Raw genomic sequence first — 19298 nt, forward strand, 5'->3', positions numbered from 1 at the left:
TTGAACAAGAGCCAAAACCGAAAGCAATGAATCCCAATAAAATTAAAGTTTTTACCATCAAAAAGAAAGATGAAACAACTCTAATGAAAAGAACATATTTAGTTGACATCTCTCTTACTATTCCTGTTCCTATGAAAGGCTCACGAGGACCCAAGAAACTTTGGGTTCCTAAATCTGCTTAATTTTTGCAGGTTATCAGTGACGAGCAGTTTGACGAAGAATGGTACATTGATAGTGGCTACTCGCGTCACATGACAGGAAGGAAGGAAGAGCTAAGGGAATTCAGGTCTCTTTCAAATGGTGGAAACGTCAATTTCGGGAACAACTCCTTCGGCACCATAAAAGGCTATGGAATGATTACAAATGGTGACTTCACGATAAGGAAGGTTGCATATGTAGAAGGGATGCAACACAACCTCATCAGTGTATCTCAGCTTGTTGGAGGTACCGGTCTCAAAGTCTCATTCGACGATGAGGGTTCTGAAATAATTGAGAAGAAGACGAAAAGAGTTATTCTCAAATCGGAGCGTAAAGGTGAAATGTTTCCTCTAAACCTCAAACCCATCAAAGGAAACCCAACTATCTGCTTGTTATCAAAAGCGCAATCTGACGAAAGTTGGCTGTGGCACCGAAGGCTCTCTCATCTTAACTTTAAGGACATCAACAAACTTGTCACTGGAGGTCATGTTCGAGGTCTTCCCCTGCTCAAGTTCAATAAAGACCATCTGTGTGCTGCATGTGAAATGGGGAAGCAGAGTCGTCAAAGTCATCCATCTATAATAAACACTAAAGTTGTTGAACCACTTGAATTACTTCATATTGATTTATGTTGTCCATCATCTATCGAAAGCATCGGTGGTAGCAAGTATATTCTTGTTATTGTTGATGACTTTTCGCGTTTTACTTGAGTGTTCTTTCTGACGCTTAAATTTGAAGCGACTCACAAGCTAAAAGTGTTCATCAAGCAGATTGAAGTACAGCTGAAGAAGGTCGTTCGCAACATCAGGAGTGACAATGGTCTGGAATTCAAAAATAGAGAATTCGAAGAATTCCTGGCAGAAAAGGGAATTAGTCACAACTTTTCAGCTCCCTACACACCTCAACAAAACGGGATTGTCGAAAGACGAAACCGATCTTTGTGTGAAGCAGCCCGAACCATGCTAAGTTTCGCTTCCTTACCTCTTTATTTTTGGGCTGATGCTATTTCTGCTGCTTGTTTTACACAGAACAGGTCATATCTAAACAAGCGATTCATGCTCACTCCTTATGAGATTATCAACAACAGGAAGCCAAATGTGAAGTTCTTCCATGTGTTCGGTTCAAGGTGTTTCATTTTCAATTCCAAAGAACACCGAAACAAGTTTGATGTCAAAGCCGACGAAGGAATATTTCTAGGCTATTCTCTCACTTCTAAAGCGTACAGGGTATTAAACAATCGTTCAAGGAGAATAGAAGAAACTTACTACGTGACTTTTGATGATAGCTTTATCAAAAAGCTAAAGGCCAACGAAGACACAGCTGGGGAAATCTTTCCTCATACTGGCCAACTCACAGCCTCGATTGCTAATCTATACGAGAAGTTCATGGAGCTATTTGATGAACCAGAGAAGGCCACTCTCTCAGAAGCAGGCGCAGCAGACAACAAGGTCGATCATATGAAGCAAATTGTCGAAGATGCTGCAAGAAGAATGAACGAAGGAGGATCGAGTTCTGACGCTTCTCCATCACCCAATGCTTCAGTCGAGGGGGAGAATCTACAATCATCATCCCAGCCAAGCTCACAAGTTGAGGGGGAGCCAAGCACCTTGCCAACCGAAAGTACCACACCAACCGAAAGTGCCTCACCATCCGAAAGTGCATCAACGCCCGAAAGCTTAGCACCACAAGAAACCCCTAAAGCTCAAAATTCTCAAAACATTCCTGTAAGTTCATCTATCGAGGGGGAGCATGCTGATATGTCTTACGACTATGAAAGCCAGTCCGAACCAGAAGAAATGATAAACGCTGAATTAGATCCAACCTTTGATCCAAACTACCCTCCTCTCACCAAATGGACCAGGGATCATCCTATCTCTCAAGTTGTTGGTGATGTATCTGAAAAGGTTCTGACTCGATCACAACTCAAGGCAAAACAGATTTCCTTGTTTTCAAAAGTCGAATTCTGCATGTTTAACTCATTTGTATCAAAAGTTAAACTAAAGACAGTTAATACTGCTCTTGATCACTCCGATTGGGTTCAAGCCATGCAAGATGAACTGAACGAATTTGAGAGGAACAAAGTCTGGCGTCTTATTCCCACTCCTCCAGATGCCTCGGTTGTTGGTCTTAAATGGGTCTTTAGGAACAAAATGGACAAGGAAGGAAACGTAATTCGAAACAAAGCTCGTCTGGTTGTAAAAGGATACTGTCAGGAGGAAGGGATTAACTATGAAGAGACTTTCGCTCCTGTAGCTAGGCTTGAATCAGTAAGAATATTTCTAGCCTATGCTGCCCACAAAAACTTTGAGGTTTACCAAATGGACGTCAAGTGTGCATTCCTCAATGGTGAACTCGAAGAAACTGTGTATGTGGAGCAACCTCCTGGCTTCGTAAATGAAAGGTATCCTAATCATTGTTATTTTTTGGATAAAGCCGTGTATGGACTAAAACAAGCTCCAAGAGCCTGGTACGAAACGCTGACTAAATTCTTAAAGACGTCCAAATTCAAACAAGGTTCGGTTGACCCAACCTTCTTTCGCAAGAAGGAAGGTAACCACCTTATGATCGTTCAAATTTATGTCGATGATATCATCTTTGGCTCAACGAATCCTAGCCTAACAGCTGAATTCAGAAAGCTGATGGAGATTAAATTTGAAATGAGCTCAATGGGTCCTAATAACTTTTTCCTTGGTTTAAACATTAGACAGGGACCCGAAGGCATCTTTATTAATCAGGAAGCTTACACGAAGACTCTCCTTACAAAATTTGGCATGATGGGAGATTCCAAAATTAAAGTTCCAATGGCGTTCGGCACCAAGATCTCCCCATCCCTGGACAAACCGGCTGTTGACATTACGCTTTATCGTCAGATGATAGGCTCACTGATGTATCTCACTGCTAGCAGGCCTGACATAATGTTTTCTGTTTGTTACTGTGCTAGATTTCAGGCAAACCCACACGAACCTCACATGCTTGCAGTGAAGAACATTCTACGATATCTTAAGCGAACTACCTCCTTAGGTCTATGGTATCCATCCAATTCAGGCTTCTTCGTTCAGGCCTACTCAAATGCAGACCTTGGAGGATGTGGATTAGACAGGAAAGCACCACTGGAGGCTGCCAATTCCTTGACGGGAAGTTGGTTAGCTGGCAATCGAAGAAACAAACGTGTGTGTCTTTGTCTACAGCTGAAGCAGAATACATTGCAGCTGCATCCTGTACCTCTCAAGTGATTTGGATCCAGAGTCAACTCAGAGACTATGGACTCAATATGAAAAAGATCCCACTATATTGCGACTCTGAAAGTGTAATTAGGATCTATCATAACCCAGTGCAACACTCCAAGACGAAGCACATAACACTGAGGTATCACTTCATCAAAGATCATGTGGAAGATGGAAATATGGAAGTCCACTTTGTTAGAACCACTGATCAACTGGCTGATGTCTTTACCAAAGCTCTTCCTGAAGCATCATTCAACAGAATTTTACAAGGGCTAGGTATGATGGAATCAGAATCAGTCCCACAAACTACCTCTCGATCTTAAACGTAAGAAGCGAAATTGACCGAACATTCGGGTTCGGTTGAATCATCTACACTCGCTCATCATTTCAAAGGTAGTTTTCTTGGTTGTAAATTTCATGTACAAAGTTGTTTATCTTATTGTCAAAAGTATTTCCTTTTTGAAAGTCTAAATTCCTTGGTTTTCCAAAATTTTTCAAAACCGAAACCAACCGAACGCTCGGGTTCGGTTTTTCAAAAATTTTCAAAACCGAAACCAACCGAACGCTCGGGTTCGATTTTTCAAAATTTTTCAAAACCAAAACCTACCGAAGGTTCGGGTTCGGTTTTCCAAAATTTTTCAAAACCGAAACCAACCGAACGCTCGGGTTCGGTTTTCCAAAAATTTTCAAAACCGAAACCAACCGAACGCTCGGGTTCGGTTTTTCAAAATTTTTCAAAACCGAAACCTACCGAAGGTTCAGGTTCAGTTTTCCAAAATTTTTCAGAACCGAAACCAACCGAACGCTCGGGTTCGGTTTTTCAAAAATTTTCAAAACCGAAACCAACCGAACGCTCGGGTTCGGTTTTTCAAAATTTTTCTCAACCGACTCCAACCGAACGCTCGGGTTCGGTTCCAAAGTTTTTTTGTTTTTCTTCTCTTTTCCAAAGTTTAATTTTTTTTATTTTCTTTCTTAGTCTTATTTTTCTTATTTTTTTTTATATCAAAACTCCAAAAATATTTTGTTTGCTCTTTGTCTTTAATTTTTATATGTGTGTTCGTTCGATTATGGGGAAAGTTTTAATGGATTATTTAAGTGTCCCTAGAAGCATGCTGCTGTATGTGCCCAAAGTCTAATCAGATTCTGAATAACAGCCTTAATGACTTGGTATACACAAACCTTGTCTTCCCAATTAGGCTATCACATTTATTCTAATCGAGAGCTACCTAACTCTCTTCTCACATGAGATAAGAGTTTTCTGCTTGGTCCTACTTTTATAGCAGAGGTACTTTTCTTTCTTACACCATCTCCATTTTATTTCTCCATTAAATTCGTTTCATCAATGTAACCCTTGAGACTCTCAGAAGTTACCACTGAGGTTTATGGTTACTCAAAAACTGTGTTTATGATCTTAGTTTCGTGCCACTACGAGCTGAGTGAAACCCAAAATTCAATACCAAATCTGAATTGACGGTGAACAATTAACTTGCTCAAGTTTTCACTAATGAATTGACGGACGTATCCTCATGAAATCTCACGTTTTTTTTTTTTTTTTTTTTTTTTTTTGTGATTCCTATGAAATTGTTAAACACCATAACATTTCTTCCCTTGGGATCCAGTTTCAATTTTTTTTGAGATTTTATATTTTCCAAGCCACTTTAAAAATTCTCTCATGCCTACTTGTTCAACAGACTACACCGGTCTCACAAGTACTTTGTTCACTTTCTATCTTATTTCAAGATTAGGATTGTTGAATCAAAGCTAAAGCCACCCTAAGGAGCCTAATTAAAACAAGCCTTTCAACACTTCTTAATAAGTGTTTGATCATTATTCAACGGGAAACTACATTAACACTTTAAGGTCTCTCTTGACTTTGAAGGAAGAGATTCGTGCCCAGGATCACTTGTTTCGTGTCATTATTGACATCACATTTATTCCTAAACAGATTTGCTTTTTTTCTTTTCTTTTTACACCCTTAGCACGAAAATCTTTGATTTTCCAAAATTCTGGTACTAATAATTACAGGCTTTTTCATTGGATCGGAGAGTAATTATAAAGACGTGGTCAAAATAAATCCACATGGGCGTATCATTCAAAAGATGCCGTTACAAGGATAAGATGAAGAGTTGCTGACTCAGGCAGGAGTCTTATGGATTGAATTTCAACCGGCGGTAAAAAGGGAACGCATGCAAATTTGAAACGTCCATTCTTTAACTGACGTCGTGGACGCGTGTGCAAATTTGAAACGGTTTCTTCAGAAACGGCGCGTTCCAAGGAATCTGACATTCTCTCTCATGCGTGATCATCGCTTACCTTAACTGTCGCGCATCAGTCAAATTCCGGAGAAAACCTTTCGTATTTCGATAGAAGATTTGGGAAGATATTTCTCTCTCCTTAAACCCCAGTATAAAAGGCGCCCTCATCTCCCTTTTACCTCTTTACTGCATCAAAATTCCCAAGCGAGCAAAAATTCCCTAAAACCTAACTGTTCATCATCTTCTTCCCAACTTCAACAATGGTAGAATCATCGTCTGTTCACGCCACTTCCCACATCATTCCCATTTGTCCTCAATAGTGTTTGGTGATCGATTTAACCCCTCAGGCGTATGACTCCTACATGTTCCCTATCATCGAATGCCTGAAGTATTCCCCAATAGCACCTGCACTTTCACGGGTGGAATCAGTGCCCATGGAGCTTTTATCGCAGATCTATGCGACTGCACATTATGACAAAGCAGTTGATAGAATCGTCTTCGAGGTTTCTGATCACAAAGCTTCGATTTCCAAGCAACGATTTGGCACACTGCTAGGGTTTGCAGCTGACCCTTCAAGGGTTAATCCGGAGACAATTCCGTTGGGTCATCTCTTCAGTATGTTCTATAATATGGGGTACACGGAGGTGCTCACCTCCATCACAAAGTTTAAAAAGTCGTGTTTGCCGCCACAGTGGAACGGCTTGTTCACTGTCCTCTTCAAGGGTCTTTCAGAACGGAGCTCCGGTTCAGACGGCTCTAGTCGACTCTTCCTATCCATTCTGTATGGGGTTTACAACGGTGTCAACGTAGACTATGGGTTGGTTCTCTGGCAACAACTCATCCAGAGTTTATCCTCCTCTTCATGACATTCTGAGGTGTCGTATGCACGGTTTTGGACAATCATTACTAAGTGGGCGATGGATAAGCACGATGTTCCCACTGTTGCCGGTGCATCGATGTCTTCGATTGGTACATTCCATACCACGAAGATCATCGTCTCAGATGCATCGAAGTTCTCTTTCATTGGTTCCATTCCGGAGACCATGTACTGTGTTGTTCCAGGTGATAGCAGGATCATCCGGACTTACAAGGAATTTAAGCAGTCTGGTCCGAGGGATCTCACACCGGAGATGCTCAAGTCCATTCACGATGCTGATAAGCCTATTTCAAGAGGCAAAAAGGCAGATAAAGGGAAGCAAGTGGCGAAAGGGGCTAAAGGCCCTTCTCCTAAAAAGAGGAAGGCTCCTAAAGCTGCTCAGTCCCCACAGCAGAAGAGGCGAAAGACTCAACCTAAGCGAAAGCTCATTATCGCTTCCTCTTCCAGTGAGTCGGAGGGTGAGAGTTCGGATTCGGACGGCTCTCAAAGAGGCAACACCCCTCCAAGAGGCAACACCCCACCCAGATCACCTAACCCTGACATGGAAATCCATAACTCACCAATTCCCTCTCCCACTCAAACAATTCCCACTTCCATTCCCACCATAACCCCCACTACCAACATTCCTAAAACCTCTATTCCTATACCACCACCCATTTTCACTGATACAACCACAACAGCCACTGCAAAGGTTACAACCAACGTATCTGATACGGGGGTTCATACCGATGCAACCGAACCACCACAAGTAACCGAACCCATACACACAACCGAAACCCAACAACCACCCGAACCTACTCCTTCTCAAACACCAACCGAACCTACCCCTCCTCAAACTCAACCTGAACCCACTCATACCACTACACCACCAGCTTCACCACCACCTCCATCTCCCGGTCATGCCTCTGACGGAGATAACCCTTTCCTTGGCAGGGAGCACATGCAATTTGATTCGGTCTATTTCAGTCCGTTTCAGGTGCAAAGCGACGATGATGAGGATGCTCCAGTAACAAACAAGCATCTTAAGGAGTTGCATGAGAAGGTCGATTTGCTCATTGCTTCCTCCTCCAATTCTCAGTCATCTCTCTCTGAAGCTGCTCTTCAGAAGATTGTTGATGCCTTCTCCAGGGCTCAGCAAGATTCAGTCGCTTCTGCCACTGCCGCCATAGATGCCTCAACGAAAGCTTGTGAGGCTGCGACCGAAAAAGTCGATAAACTATTCTCCGACGCCTCTACCCTGTTAAAGTCCTTACAGGAGAGTGCCGATACCACAAAGACAACGTTGGAACCAATTGTTCAACAGTTGGCCACGTTCGCCTCCACGGAGTTAAAGTCGTTTGCTACCCTTCGCCAATCAATCAGTGATGACAACTCGGCCCTTCGTGCCTCTATCGACGAGCGCCTCTCTAAACTCCAAGAGGATCTGGCCGCAGAAAACTCGTTGATGGACGTTCTTGCAAGCAAAACCACCGCCCTCAAGGTCAAGAGTGCTCAACTTTCCAACTCTACCCAACAACTTGACGCTCTTCGATCCGAGCGGGAGGTCATCAAGACGTGTGTTTCGGATGTACGCTCAGCCATATCCAACATCCTGGAAGCGCACGATCCGATCTTGAACCATTCGGTGAGGCGAACCCTTGCTGAAAAACTCGCTCCTGCCCTGGATCTGCTCAGTAAAATAGAAGGGCTACCTAGTTTCGTGTCCACTCCGAAACAAGGGGGAGAAATGAAGTCCGGATCGAAACCACCTCCTTCCTCAAAAGCTGCTCACACAACCAAACCTCCTCCTACGAGTCAAACTTCTGGTTCGGGTGTGAAGGATAAAGGAAAGAAGATAGCTGAGGATGAAGAGAAAGATGATCAAGAAACCATTGCCGACTTGCTTAAACGCAAAAGTCGTCGCAATGTTGATAATGACAATGTTCGTGTGGCGCGAGAAGCTGAAGAAGTTGAACGCAAACATAAAGAAGCCCATGATCTCCTCGAGATCAGGAAGACTCTTTTCCCTGCTTGGACTCGAGAGAGAATGATTAAGGAGGCTATCGATACTCCGAGCATCGTATGGCTCGAACCGGTGATCTCCTTCGACAGCTACAACTCTGTCGACTCGCAGTTCGACATGCCCTTAACCCGAAAGGCGTTTATCTTCCATGCCTTCGCCTGCGTTGCCGAAGTCCCTCATCCTCATCTGGAGGTTGATCGGGAACTGATCGAGTTCTATCTGAAGGCTGCTCAACCACAGTATCAAACCTGGAGCGCTCAGAAGATAGTCAACGTTCGGGTTCTGAAGCCTTATTCTGAAGGGAAATTCATCAATGTTCAGTTCCGGGTGATCAGAGGGTCTGCAAAAACCGAACATCTCATATCTTTAGCAGATCTACCGAACCTCAACCCCCATGACTGGATCGTTCTGCACAACATCCTTTTGACGAATGAAGCTGAATATGGTCCGATCATTGACCATCTCAAAAGGATGTTGGTATGTTATATCATGGAGGTCGCCCTGATGGATCAGGAGGTTGCAACGGTCTTCAAGAAGAAACCAAAGATATCTCCTGTTGGCTCAGCCAGTGATCTGAACCAGATGAAGATGGGAAAGATTGACCAAAGGCGAAATTCGGTCAAGTTCACTAGGGCTGAAGGAAAAAAATGTCTCTTTGCCTTAGCGGATAAACATCTTTATACCACTGCTTGTCTTGAGCATGTGCTGGGGATCATCCACAGGTGTAAAGAAAATGCAGCCGATGATATCAAATACTTTGACGACATGATTCAGTGGTACATCCGATTCAGACAAACGATACTTGCCCTTATCTCGCGTCTGTTTCAGACAGTAAAAAAGAAGGTCCCTGCCTTTGCTGGCCCAAGCAAGAAGTAATGATCTCGCTCCAATTGACGCAAAGGGGGAGATTGTTGGGTAGCAGATTTATTTTGTATTGCGTCATTGGGCTCGGTTTATAGTCCAAGTTTTGCACTCCGGTTTGGGCCTGTCCAACCGTGAGCTTGTAGGGTTTACTATATAATAATATGCTTGCATGCATGTTAGGTAAACGATCTAGAAGACGATAGCAATTACGATAGTTTACAGATTTCTTTATCGTTCTTGTAAACCCTTTAATCCTCTACAGTAGTAGTTCTTTACCGAGCTCTTCTGAGGATTGTTTGTTAATCATTCGACATCTTTGATCCATTCTTGTTTTCTTGTTGTTTGATTGTTTATTTCTTTACCTGTTTTATAGATCTAATCGATCTTCAAGTTAGTTTTTAACTTATCAAAAACCATAGGCCCTAACTCCAAATCAGGCATCGGATAATTCGCCTCATGAGGCTTTAGCTGCCTCGTAGCGTAAGCGATCACGTGAACCCTCAGCATTAGAACTACATCCAAACCCGTGATCGACTCCTCATAATAAACCATAAATTCCTCAATACCCTCTGGCAGGGTAAAAATCGGCGCCTCACAGAACATTTGCCTCATGGTCTCAAAAGTTGCATGTTGCATAGGCCCCCAACGAAAAGTGACAATCTCCTTAATCAACTGAGTAAGAGGAACCGCTATCTTGGAGAAATCCTGAATGAATATCTGATAGTAACATGTCAAACCAAGGAAACTCCAAATATCAGATGGAGACCATGGAACCTCCCACCTCATCAAGGCCTCGACCTTGGCCGGATCTACCAAAATACCGTTCTGGTTGACAAGGTGCCCCAAAAATTGCACCTCGCGCACCCATAAATCACACTTAAAGAACTTCACAAAAAGTCTCTTCCTCCTCAGATTCTCCAAAATCTCTCTCAAGTTCTCCTAATACAGTTCCAGGGTCATGGAATAGACCAGGATGTAATCAATGAATACAATCACAAACCGATCAAGCATCGGGATGCATACGCGATTTATGAGGTCCATGAACACAGATGCAACATTGGTGAGGCCGAAGGGCATCACCACGAACTCATAATTACCATAACGAGTGTGGAAGGTCGTCTTCTGAACATCCTTCTCTATCACCCTCATCTGATGGTAACCCGAACACAAATCAGTCTTGGGAAACCAAGATGCACCCTGAAGTAAGTCAAACAAATCCTCAATCCTCGGGAATGGATAATGGTGCATCACCATTAGCGTTTTCAACTCCCGGTAATTAGTACACATCTGATGAGACCCATCCTTCTTATTCACAAACAAGATCGGTTCTCCCTACGGTAAACTGCTCGGTCGAATGAACCCCTTCTCTAACAGCTCCTACAGGTGTGTAGACAACTCATGCATCTCATGAGGAGCTAGCCGATATGGTGCCTTGGCGATCGAAGTCGCACCACGTACTAGGTCAATCCTAAACTCAACCTGCCTCTCTAGAGGAACTCGAGGCAAATACTTTGGAAACACATCTGGGTACTCCCGTACAATCTGCACATCATCCATGGTCGCCTTACCCTTATCCCGGGTATGCATGACATAGGCGAGAAATCCGGAACATCCATGATGAAGATAGCTTCTGACCCTAGCCGCTAAAAATGGAATTGACCCACACTGAGCTCTATCTCCCTGAACCACCAACTCTCCCCCACTTGGGGTGCGGATACACACCGACTGATGCTTGCAGTCAATCATCACCCCATTAGGGCTCAACTAATCCATCCCTACGATAACCTTGTTCTTGCACAAGGGAATGGGAACAAAATAAATTGGATACTACTCGTTAAACATCTGAAGAACACAAACCCTGATGAACCCTTGATACCCGGACAAATTGGTTGTCTACAATCTCAATGTCTCAATAACAATCCAGCTCCCCCAGAGCTCCAACAAACCTCTTTCTAAGTGCAAGTGATACATCAAACAATACCAAGAAAAAAATATACATACCCATCACCACATCAGGTGTTGCGCGAGTCTCCTCGGACGTCAACTGAAAATCCCGGTTATTCACCACAGGCGCATCTACCTTACCGTGGCGGCCATCAGTGATCCTCACCGTCATTGGATCAGGTGTTACCACTGCTACCGCTGCTGCCAAACTTGTACAATGGGCCTTCTTGTGGCCCGTCTGATTGTAATGGAAGAAAATCAGATCAGATAGTGGTGTGGTGGTGGTAGTACTCTAGCAGTACAATCCATGCTAATATGGCTCGTCTGGACGCACTTGAAGCAGCCAGAACCACCCACCCTACAAGCCCCATCATGCGTCTGGCCGCTCTTGCGACAACGGCTCCGACCCCACTGGCCTCTCAGCATGGAATCAAATACCTTGGGCCTCTTGCCCGAACCCCCTAAAACCTAAGCCTGATTTGGATTCCTCTTCCTCTTCCTCTCCATCTCTAGATCAATCTCCATCTCTCTGGCTCTCATAATCATATCTTCCAGTGTTCTGCAACTAGATCGACTCACAAACTGTCGAATATTATTGATCATCATCTCATGGTATCTATCCTTCTTCATCTCCTCGTCTGTCACATACTGTGGAACCAACAACGCGCTCTCACAGAACACTCCAGTGACCTCAGCCACCGTCTTAGTAGTCTGGTGAAGGTCCTGGAACTCCCTCACCAGATGTTACACCTCAACCACTGGTGCGAACTCAACTTGGAATTTAGTCGCAAAATCATCCCATGTCATCGAATCAACAACCTCATCACCAACGGAGCACCCAACCTCCTCCCACCAATCTTGGGATCTGTCTATCAGAAGATAGGAAGCAAGTCTGAACTTTGCCCCATTGGGAAAACTGCGAGTGTGGTTCCTTCTCCACGAAGTAATTCGGAGCCCGACATGACAGGAACTCCCTAAAGGTCAATGAACGTACCCAAATCAAAGCCACCATCTTCGAACGGAAAGAGCCCGAGCGCTCCTACAACACCTCCATGATACCCTCCTTTATCATACCAAAGATCGTTAGAGTCTACTCAAGTATGATGTGGGTAATCTCAGACACAATAAACTCCCGTATCTGATCATCCAACTATTGGCTCCAGGACCAGAGCCTGAACCCTCACTAGCACCAGAACCACCATCCGGTTTGCCTCGAAGAGTCACCATACTAAAAATAAACCATATAAACCATCATAGTAGGCATTAATATATATATATATATATATATATATATATATATATATATATCGATATATATATATATATATATATATATATATATATATATATATATATATATATATATATATATATCGAGGAGTCTCATACATGGTTTCATCGCAGTTCTAATTAAATGGAGTACGGATCATCTGTTTTCAGTAGTATGGGTCCATACTACCTTCCACTGTTCCACATCTATCTATACTTTCCTCAACAATCACTTTGAATCCTAGAAGTTACTCCTTATACATATATACATTCCTTAATAAGACAAGGCTCCTAACAATAAATCTCTTCCTAGGTTTTTCTATGGCAATCACCACACCACTCTCCGCCATTAACTGCAAAAGGAACTCCTACGAGCACCCTCTAACTAGCTCAAGGATACAATTACATATCACTAACATGAGATAATTCTTCAAATGAAATATATCACACTACAATGGTTAGACTCAAGCAAGAGTTGTGCAATAGAGTTAAAACCTAACCTTCTAAAATTATTTAGTTAGCTGAAGTTAGTGAGAACTCCTCAAAAGCACAAAGAAAGCAATACTCGAGCATTAAGTAATCGGAATCAAGCATAACCTAATCAGGCCTTCCAATCACTGACTGATTAGTACTAACATGCAAGTCTACAAGCTCATACAATAGGCATATAAAGACATCTCTCCTAACTTTCTATCATGCAAGTCCTAAGCAGATCCTTAGCCCTAACTAGCATGCAATTCACAAATTCATAAATAAAATCATATCATAACACATGTGTGGGTATTTTGGGAAAACTTACTTGAGCGCAATCGATCGCATGCACCACACCCTTTTCTTTTATTAGAAACCATTTTCATAAATCATTTCTTTTTGAAAATTCTACCCAACCCTCGGTTTGAGTTCAGACATACCTGAAAGTATGTCCAAATCCCTCAAACTAAGGCTTTGATACCCACTTGTAACGTCCCAAAATTAAGACCAAAAATTTTCATTTTTAAATTAATAAAATTATCATCAAAAACTTCATCATAAAACCATGGTGGAACAAAGTGTATCACCTACATCGTAAAACATCAGAATAATCATAAAAATGCGAATGAGTTGGTGTGTGCACTACAATCATCCCGAGCTCATCCCCTTCAAACCAGAAGAACCAGAAACATAAAATGAAATCTGTAAGTACAAAGCTTAGTTAGTTCCACAAAATTTCACATACCATACATAATAAACACATAATAGACCCCGCCGGTCATCCGACCTCGCCTAGCATCGGGCCCTACCTGGTATCCAGCCCCGCTCGGTGAGCAAATCTATCAGTTATCAGGCCCCTTCTGGCATCGGGCTCCGCCTAGTGTGTGTATATGTATATATATATATATATATATATATATATATATATATATATATATATATATATATATATATATATATATATATATATATATATATATATATATATATATATATATTAGTAGTGTACCCGCGCAATACAGCGGCACCAATAATTTTTTTTGGCGATTAGTTTCCGAAGGCGATTAATTCTTTTCGACAAAGAGTTTACTTTCAACGATTACTTTTATTTAGCAAAACATGTCTCAATTTATAATTTTTCTAAAATATTAAATCTAAAATATTGCTTGATTAGTTTTCGGCGAAGACTACTTTACTTTCAGCAAATAATTTTCTTTAAATATGTTGTTTGGGAATAGTTTTTCTACAACAAAATTATTTGTGAAAAGGGGCTGATAATTTATTTTTGGCGAATATTTTATTTGAATAGTTTATTTTCAATGACTATTTTTCTTTTGCAACATGTCTCAGTGAGTAGTATTTATGAGCATTATATCAAAAAATTAAGTCGAAGTCGAATTAAACGAACCATTCTTAAAATACATGGTGTGGCTTTTACCTTTTTTTAACCAAATATATTTTGTTTGCTTTTGGATATCTTGTTTCATTCTGACGATTAATTTTCGGCCGAAATTAGTTTTGTGTCGAAATTCTATACATGATTTAGTTTCCTTTTCACAAACAGCGTCATCGATATTTACTCCAGAATTTTATTTGTAATATATATTACGAAGATACTAATTAAATAACATTATTTGATAAACATAAAATAAAATCTTATCAACAAAAGCAAATATCCATACTTAATATGCATTTTACTTAAGGAACCATGGATTTCGATGAGAATGCCATCATCCATGCAAATCCCTTAAACATCTACAAACATAAGATTTGCAACGTTCCATGACTTTTCATGAAGAATGGAAAAAAAAAGACACGTATAAAGATCCATTTCACTTTTGTTTACTAAAATTCTTAAATGGTGAAAATAAATAACGCCCAAAATTTTGTGCACCTCAACTGTCGGTCACTATGATATCACTAAATATTGTTTAGCCCAAAAATCTTTAGTCCAATTTAAAAATATCGACAATTAATAATTTAGCCCAACAAAAAACTATTAGCCCATTTGAATTTTAATCTAGCCCATATAAACCTGGAACGTATTTGTGCCCTACACTTACGTTTTTGTTTCTCAATTGCAGCCACACAAAAGCGCATGCCTCTCTTCTTTTTCTCCTTTGTTCTTCTATTGCTCTTGGTAAAACCGATGATTATCTGTGATCGCTTCCAATGAAGATGGAAGCGGCGGTGGTTCGCGATGATGAGGATGAGGTGGCTTGTTGTCGAGTCAGTTGTGATGATTGAGTCGTGATAGTTGGTCGATGAAGCGCTGGTGATACGTGTTTCTCAGTTTGAAAGAGTTATGAAGATATGGAAGACATGCATAAACTTGGTATCTTGGTGAGCATAATTTTGCTATGGGTTTAGATCTTGGCACACGAAATCATTATTACTTAACTCAAAAAAAAAATTTGAAGGAAATGATACTCTAAAAAACGGCTCCTACATTAACTTAAAATCTTGTCTTACAAGGATTTTTTATTTTTTTTATTTGTATATTTTTATGATAATTTTATTTTCTGGATATGGACTCCAGATCTATATGTGTTATTGCTTTAGGCTTTTTAAAGAACATAAGTGTTATTGAATCTTGAAACATACATAAGTGGTATTGGATCTTGAAACATAGTTTGAAATCTTTGCAACTTGATGTTGAAATTAAAATGAGTTTGTCGATGCACCGGAGTTGTTTAAGGAAACAATCGTACAAATGATTCAACCCAATTCTATTTCTCACACTTTACATCTGAACCTTGAAAAAAAACTCAAATAAACATAAACTCATTGTTTTCTTATATATACGAAGATTGATAATATTAAAAAAAACAAATAACAAAATTGGGATAATAATAAGAACCTCATGTTATCCACAAATCACATGTACAATATACATATGCTTATTAAGCTTTAACTGAGAACCACACCAAAGCTTGTTTATAAGATACCAACACCAAGTAGTCATTTTGATCAAGGTGAGAGATTGATGCAGCTTCCTTTTTATTATGTCACGACCAAATTTCAGCCCAATAAGAGAACTTCATATGTTGGCTGTAATGATGTTCGACAAAAATGGCTCACACCTTAATTGCAAATTGCTACTGGTGAAGATTGCTTCGCTCGTTTGATATTAAATAAACACCTTTTTTCATAACTATTCTCCATAAAAAGATGAAGAAGATTGAACACATTTTTGAAGAGAAAGATTGAGGAGGAGTAAAGAAATGGTTGTGGCCCCACCATCTTTTATTGCTAGTTCAACTTTAGGCCGGATAATTTGTGTTTGTTTGTTGGGTAATTTTATCCCTTTGATTTATTCTATTTTTCTTGAAATCATTTTCATTCGTTGGATGTACAAAGTAGGGATCTTGATCCGTGTAAAATATTCAAATTGCGATAGTGATAAAGGTGTAAGGTGTTGATTCAACGGGCTACTTTAACACTTGATTCTCTATGAATCAAGTACTTGTAACAAAAGCTGCAGAAATTGTCTCTAAGACATTTTTTAAGTAATGCTTTATTTCATTGTACATTATGCATATTAAATTGTATTTAAGATATTCAAGATGTATGTTTTATAATATAGTCTATATATATATATATATATATATATATATATATATATATATATATATATATATATATATATATATATATATATATACTATTAGTGTACCCGCGCGATGCAGCGGCGCCAATAATTTTTTTTGGCGATTAGTTTCTGAAGGCGATAAATTCTTTTCGGCAAAGAGTTTACTTTCAGCGATTACTTTTCTTTAGCAAAACATGTCTCAATTTCTAGTTTTTCTAAAATTTTAAATCTTAAATATGGCTTCATTAGTTTTTGGCGAAGACTACTTTACTTTCGACAATTAATTTTCTTTAAGTATGTTGTTCGGGAATAGTTTTTTCTACAATTAAATTATTTGTGAAAAGGGGCTGATAATTTATTTTTGGCGAATCATTTATTTGAATAGTTTATTTTCAACGACTATTTTTCTTTTGCAACAGATGTCTCAGTGATGTTATAAAATATGATCAAATAATAAGATAAGTTACAGAGTAAAGAAAGACATGAGAGTAGAGAGAACTTTATTCCAATATTTGTGATGAAATCATCAAACTTTATAATACTTAATATTCACTATTTATACTAGACAAAGAAGATGAAAGGTCATGTATGATATGAATGCACATTATGGTGGTACATAACTACACTTATAAAATTCATAATAATCTTTGCTATAATGCTCACTAATTATGGAGAGTAATGAGGGAATATGGAGAATCCAATAGTCATTCACTAAATAATAATTCATAACACTCCCCCTTGAATGACGATTGTATCATGCCTCGTTAAAACCTTAATCGGTAAAACCCTTTATTAAGGAAAAAGAGTACATGATTAATAATAGATATTGGAAACAATTGCCTTGTTAAAAACCTTGCTAAGAAAACCCGATGGGAAAAACACAGCTAAGGAAAAGAGTACAATATGTTTCCAACTCCCCCTGATTAGCACATCACTTGATTTTCTTGAAGCACCGCATAATAATGTTTCGTACCATCGTTTCAAATTTCGATGTAGGAAGTGCTTTAGTAAGCCAGTCAGGAAAGTTGTTACTGGATTGAATTTTCTAGATGTTGATGGCACGCTCTTTTTGAAGATCATGAGTGAAAAAAACATTGGTGATATATGTTTGGTTCTGTCTCCTTTGATAAATCTTTCCTTGAATGGAGCTATACAAGTTGTATTATCTTCATATAGTATAGTTGGAACATCCCTATTAGAAGTTAGACCACAATTCTTGCAAATGTGTTGAGTTAAATTTCTTAACCAAATACATTCATGACTTGCCTTATAAAATGTTATAATCTCTGCATGGTTAGAATAAGAAGCAACTAAATTTTGTTTAACAAAACGACAAGAAATTACGTTACCTCCATAAGTGAATAAATAACATGTTTGGGATCGAGCTTTGTGTGGATCAGATAAATATCCCGCATCTGCATAACTAATTAACTTTGCATTTTATAAATTTGATTAGTATAAATTCATATCTATTGTACCCCGAAGATATCAAAGAATGTGTTTGACTCTATTCCAATATCTTCTTGTTGGACAAGAACTATATCTTGCTAATAAGTTTACGACAAAAGATTTATTAGGTCTTGTATTAATAGTAAGATATATTAGTGCATCAATAGCACTAGGATATAGTTCTTCGGGAACAAGAAGATTTTCATGTTTTTTATGATGCTAATGTTGGTCCTTATTTGGCATCTAATTGCCTTACCACCTTCGGGTTACTCATGGATGTGAGTTATTCATATAAAACCTTTTTAGCACCTTTTCTAGATATTAACGTACAAATACTTCATTTTTGTGTGCTTAATTTGAAGACCCAAATAGAATTTCATCTTACCAAGATCATTCATTTCAAAAATTTCTTTCAAACAAGAAGTAACCTTTTCCAATTCCCTAGGAGTTCCAATTATGTTCAAATCATCTACAATAATATCAATTATAATAAATTCTTATCTGGATGTTTTTATGAATACACATGGGCTTAATGGATCATTTTTATAGCACTCTTTTAACAGAAATGTACTAAAACAATTGAAGCATATACGACCAGATTGTTTCAATCTATACAAAGATTTATTTAATTTTACCAAATATACTTCATGAGAATTAGAAGTTTGTGTTTCTGGCACCTTAAACCCTTCTGGGATTTTTCATATAATAATCATTTTGAAGTGAGCCATATAAATAGGCGACAAATATATCCATTAGACACATCTCCAGTTTTGCATATATTATTATACTTATAAAATAACCGAATGTAATTGCATCAACTATCGGAGAATACTTTTCTTCATAATCAATTTCGGGCCTTTGGGTAAAACCTTGTGCAACAAGTATTGTTTTATATCTCACAACTTCATTTTTCTCATTTCTTTTGCGCACAAATACCCATTCATGTCCCACTATTCATACTATGTTTGGTGTATGGACTACAGGTCCAATAACTTTTCGTTGAGTAAGAGAATTAAGCCCTTTATTTATTTCGTCTTTCCATTTTGGTCAATATTTTCTATTCATACATTTCTCAATAGATTTAGGTTCAAGATCCTCATTTTCTTTATAATCACATGCGGAACATGATATGAAAAATTATCGTCGACTTCTG

This window comes from Lactuca serriola, chromosome 5 (assembly GCF_051521515.1).
Source record: "Lactuca serriola cultivar US96UC23 chromosome 5, Lser_US96UC23_V15, whole genome shotgun sequence".
Classification (NCBI taxonomy): domain Eukaryota; kingdom Viridiplantae; phylum Streptophyta; class Magnoliopsida; order Asterales; family Asteraceae; genus Lactuca; species Lactuca serriola.